General features: G+C 35.4%; 1 annotated feature.

The window, feature by feature from the left end:
* Window positions 1-2013: 2013 nt before the first annotated feature.
* Window positions 2014-6000: part of a mobile genetic element that runs on past the window's edge.

The following is a 6000-nucleotide window of genomic DNA, read 5'->3' as shown; positions in this document are numbered from 1 at the left end:
CTCCACAACCAGCACAGCAACAACCACAAAACAGAGCAAGGCATAAAAGAAAGTAGAGAACAAGGAAACCAAGAATTCTTAAATGCATTACAGGGAAGACTAGGGTTACCCAGATGACTCTTGACTTTAGTGACAAGATATAAGAAAGCTATTAGAAAGTTCAGGAAAGGAAATTAACTGACCCGAACCTATTTAGCTTTATTGGATTCAGCACCAAATGGGATATAATTGTCAAACCCTGGGAAATACAAGCTCGCTAGGGATATTATTTAATAGCAATTTTAAATTTTCTCATTTTTTTTTCAAAATTTATTTTTTAAACCCATGACTGAATTTACTCCGAGATATTTGGTTGTCAGAGTAAATGATTAATTCACTCTCTTCATTGAAACGCGTAAAAAATAGAGACGGACGAAAGAAGAAAGGTTTATTGAGTCCGGATGACTTAGATAGGAACATTTTTTAAAAACGGTCTCGGGAATATATGAAATGCCAGGCAGAGATGAGTACAAGAACTCCACATGAAGAAGTTCAGATACACAGACATGGAAGAAATAGTTCAGCAACAACAAGCTTAGAAGAGTTGAAGAACAAACAAAGTCCTCTTCTGAAAAACTAACTTCACAGAACTAGATGAAGATTTGGAAACAGCCGAAAAATCTTGACCTCAAACACAAGAGTATGCGGAGAATATTGGAATCTTTCCAAGAGTCTAAGAAAAATTCAGTGAATAGGTAGCAAGAATAGCGAAAAATGTTCGCCCGACATAACAAAGACTCCAACATCAGATGAAAATATCCAGCCATAGAATGGAAGTACTGAAGATAATGACACAATACAACAATCCTTTATACTTACGAGACATATAACGTTCAATCTTTGGATGAACCTCGGTGAAAATTAAAAGGTTAAATTTCAACAAAACATATAGAAATGGAAACATTGTTTAAAGTTCATTCGACCTAGCCAATATGGAAACAACTACTTGTTGTTCTGCAGCGATGAACTACAATGAGATGGGGTCATAAAGCTAATCCGGATAGGTGGTTTCAATAAACTTACAACCACGAATTCAGAAGTTGTAGACACAAGGAAGTGAATGGTGAACCAGATGTAGCTGGTATTTTCAGCGCCGGCTTATAATTGCCATTGAAAGCATATGAAAGATGCAGATATTTCTGGACCGTTATGAAAATGAACATGGGGGATGGAAATATAACACTTGACGTTCTTAGACATTTATTCTCAAGAACTACACAGAACCATAGAGATGGCTAATTGGTGGAAGGATTTAGAAGAAACGTTTAGGGAGAGCGAACGAAGAGAAAACCTTATTGTACATGACCTTGCAAACGACGTTTTACAAATGTAGAAAAACTTACTTTGCAGACAATGAACCGAGAAGGGAATGAATATTTAAGGAAAACTCAAATGGACGTACCAAATGAAATGTAGTATTGGAAAAAAACATGTTCCTTGGACAAAATAGAACCAACTACAGAAATAAATGACGCAAGACTGAACATTGAGGTAAAAGCTTTGCCCATTCACAAAGATATTATTGGTAACATGGAAGAAAACCGAATGGCTACCAAAAACATTATTTCTGGAAACGAGCTTATTCCATATGGACAAGCTCTGTTTGAAGAAGCTTGAAACGAAAACTTCAGGAAAGATCATGCAAACAATACGCGAAGACTCAAATACAAACTATGACAATAAATCTTTCAGGATATAGGTTACCTGGAGTTGGCGACCAGGAGCCCAAAGGCAAAAAGGGACTGGGAAATGTTACCAACATACTAGTGTGAACATGAGGCAAAGATTGCAACAAACTTGAAGCAGAGGGCAAGTTACAAAAGCGACACCAAAGAGAAGAGTAGAACAAAGTGAGCTTGGGTTCCGAGTGGTTCTATTATGATATTAAATCCAACTATTACTATATTTTACCCATATGAAATTGTACGCCGCTTCAGATATAACGCCAACAGTTTTGGATGCCATGACGGAAATGTTTCCGAATTGGTTACGAATGCGAACAATTGCCATTAGATAGGTTTCAGAAATAGTTCCTGGACTAAAGGAATATACAACTGCTGTTTCTTATGAAACGTTAGTGAGTGGGAGAAGGTGTCTTCAACACAGTAGATTTGCTTGCGGACAGGTTTCAATATTATTTCTATTGAAAACTCAATTCTTATTACGGGGAACAAGGACATGAAATAAACTTCTTGCAAGTTGTTACAAGAAAGGTTGCATGGAATTTTCTATGTCGCGGATAACAATATGCTCCAGAGTTTTCATGGGATATAAGATATATTCTAACTCTGATTAGTTTCAAAACGTAACAATGGGCAAAACTCATGATATGTTCGACGTCGAGAAACTCGTACAAACCACAGCTACAGAGAACAAAAGACGTATGCAAAATATTGAGAAATAAGAAGACTTGACCCTACGTTCCAGGAGTTTACTGTTACCTTTCTGGTTAGATGGAACTGCATGCCAACTAAAGTATAAAACTGAAAACTTAGGTTCCTTAGATCTTTCCTATCTTTCAGGTTTTTAAGATACTGCCAAAACTGGGCAGGAAAAATTTCTATTGGACTTACTCAAGCAAAAATAACTTAGTAAATCTGGCACCAAACCCAAGACCCAGTCAGCATTTACTGTAGCTGGACGGTGGAAGCCAAGTTTTCTGTGACTTTTTGCCAAAGACCAAAGTTTGACTTAGACTTTGGTTTCTCAAAAACTTCAACAATGAAGTAAACTTATCTATTTCAATGCTGCTGGAACTGCTTTGGCGGCCCAGTTAAGTTCACATGCGAAAAGTTTGAATGCAAGAGAATAGGAAAGCAGACTTTGCAGTCATATATGTTGGGACCCAGATATTTCAAAATGCTTTGCTGCCAAATATATTGGCGAGTTCCACTTATGTTCCCATATACACCAATTATCTGTAAAGACTTGCAGTGTGAAGTTGGAAACAAAGTTGCTGGACCCAGGTGCAAGAAAGAGATTGCTTTAACAACTGCAAATGAACATGAGATACTATGTTTGTACTGTTCAGGACGAACTATATGACTAATTCTTGTTTCTACAACCCTGGTATTAAATATCATATAAACATAGATGGCAAATATTTATCAAGAGAAGAATATTCTACGTTGAAGATATCGAGGTCATTACAAACTTGACTTAGATGCTATGAACGTTTAAAAACAACTTCACAACAAACCATTAACCCTGAAAATGCAAAGTTCTATTATGCCACTATGTGAAAGTTATGGACTCCATACAGGAGGTCAAAACTTCAAATATACAAATGGCAGAGCCGCTTTCAAGTTTTTGGCTTGGCATTCCATTTGCTGACTCAGAAGACTTTATGGGTTGGTATTTCAACTGTTTGGTTACTGTACAAATACAATATTACTGGTGACAGAGACAGGTTCCAGATGACTGAAGAGCAAGAAGTTTACAAAACCAATAGCACTTTTACAGGAAGATGCTCTTTTGAAGTATTCGTTCGATGAAACCTTGCTGGGGCTCCTCAGATTGGGCATAACAGACAGCTTTCCATCGAGCAGATTGGCAGCAGGGTCAGTAAGGTTGTTCTTGAACTGACTTCTCTCCGTAAATATTGCAGTACGCCAGTTTTTGACATAAATATTGTAAGATAAACTTACCTTTAGAAATATCTGTAAGTTTTGTTGTATATTTTTTCAACTGTCAAAGAAACGTTACCATTTACAGTTTATACCAACTTTCTTTGCTTTATGGAAAATATTTTGGTTCAGCAAATATGTGCTATGTTACATTTACTGTTTGTATAAAGAACTATTCTGTCAATGTATTTGTGATTGTTTGTTGTGTGTAAACTTTTTCTGGCTTCAATTCGAGAGAATGACTCGATACGTCCATCTTTTTATTCTAAGTAAAATGATCATTTCCGAAAAATAGAAGCGTGAGTGTTTCAAAGTTTATGGCGTGGCAGATGTTAGTTAAATTTCAACCAACTCAAACAAACAATTTCAAGTGTTGTGTCAATGTCAAAGACAGAGATGTTTGAAGTGGGGAAACCATACAAGGACGAAGATGCGGTATAACAATTAGTTCTGTAAAAGAACAACAACATATCCCTGAACGGTTAGCAGAAGACTTAAGTTTCTGTGCAGATATTCGAAACGACTACCAACACTGAAAGACGAAACTTCAAACTTCAGGAGAAGATTTTGTCAAGCTTTATAGTTATAATGTTAATTGTCGAACACAACCCTGTAAAAGTAATTCACTTTCATATGACCTCATGAAGTCTTGAAAGGAACTATTGAACTTGACAGGAGGGCAGACGATAATAAACATCAAGAAATAGAAACCCGACGATTAAGTTGCTGTGGTGTTTCATATAATGTCTTGACAAGATATACGTTATGAAGGAGGTGAAACGTTGAACTTAAAGTTATAGTTTCCCAGACGTCATTAAAAATATTTGACGGCCACAACATTTCATTAAAATTTATTTGCTAGAGGAAAAAATGTCAAACTCTTGAAAGATGTTTGAAGAAAAATATATTAGACTTTTATTTCATGTAAAGGGACTTTACACACTATTTGAAACGATATGAAAAAGACCCTGTTTTTTTGTTCGTGTAGACAAATGTGAATTTCTATTGTCTTTACAAAATATTTGAACTTCTTAGACAGAGAACTTTCAAGAAAAGCCATGTTAAGTTTAGAGTTTGGAAGTTTATCCTCCACTTTTCAGAAAAATTTTTAAATATATATAAATGGCAGAGATATAGATGGTTTTATACTATTACGACTAAAAACCGCTGAGCATATATTCATATAACAACAAACTTTACAAAGTCCTCAAGGACGTATTGTAATAACTTTAAAACAATGACGACTAAAGCCTGTTTTGCTCTTTTGACACCAGAGACTTTATTGTTGTGAATGGTAAAAAACTTCCTGGTGAAGATGATTACTCAGATTACCACCAACAGGTTTTGTTTGACTTATTTTAATACTTTAAGGACGGTGTGTTAACATGTGCTGCAACTAGAGGCAGGTTTCATTAAGTTTGGCATGTCCGACTGAGTTTACTTAAACACATATGAGCTATAATACAAACTTATTTCTGGTTTTTTATTCCAAGTTTTCTATAACAGGAAAAGGTTGCATACAAGGTTTGTTCTGTTCCGTTGACTTTAAGTACACCTACTCTTTATATTATTGTTTTCAAACTTAGGTTCAAAGTGTTATTCGGATGTCGACAGAAACTAATTATGCCAAAAAGCAACTTATGCGTATAAACAATACTTTCTCTGCTGGTTTGCCTATTGTTCATTCGAATGCAGAATTTTCAACCTTAGTGAACTCAAACACTTTGCAAGTATAACGTTGGACATAGTGACGCAACTTTGTTCCGGAAAATTTTTGTCTATTGTATTTGGTCAAATGACGCAGAAAAAGTTTCGAATTGGAAGATTGCAACTGGTGAAAGTTTGTATTACAAGAACAATCAACAACAAATAGCTCAAGAACAATCAAATGCAACAAATGGAACAACAAAGTTCAAGAATAAAAAAAATACTTTTTTTTTTATTTTTATAAAAATGTACAGAATAGATGTTTCAGACTTTTTATGATTCCAAGCATTCAGAAATATCGTGTCCATTTCGAAGACTATAACAAAAGCAGCTAGAATTTTGAACGTTTTAGTCATTTATGTCGACTCTGCCCCAGGAATGTTATGTCATGAAAGAATGGGATGGTTGTCTTTAACAACCTAAAGCGCACAATAGTGTCTGAACAAGAATGGGAGACAGAACTTAGGAAAATAAAAGTTCGTACAAGTTGGCATGAACGATGTTAAGATGCTCTGGCGATATCTTATTGTTCAAAGTTAGAGATTTTATCAGATTCGAGGGTATAAAGTTCTAATTACAACTTCTTCCAAACTTTTATTCTTATCATTCATGGATATAAATGACGAAC

The sequence above is a fragment of the Trichomonas vaginalis genome, chromosome V (genome assembly GCF_026262505.1).
Source record: "Trichomonas vaginalis G3 chromosome V, whole genome shotgun sequence".
In the NCBI taxonomy this organism is placed as follows: Eukaryota; Parabasalia; order Trichomonadida; family Trichomonadidae; genus Trichomonas; species Trichomonas vaginalis.
The sequence above is the reverse complement of the archived record's forward strand: the minus strand, read 5'-3'. Positions and strand labels throughout refer to the sequence as shown.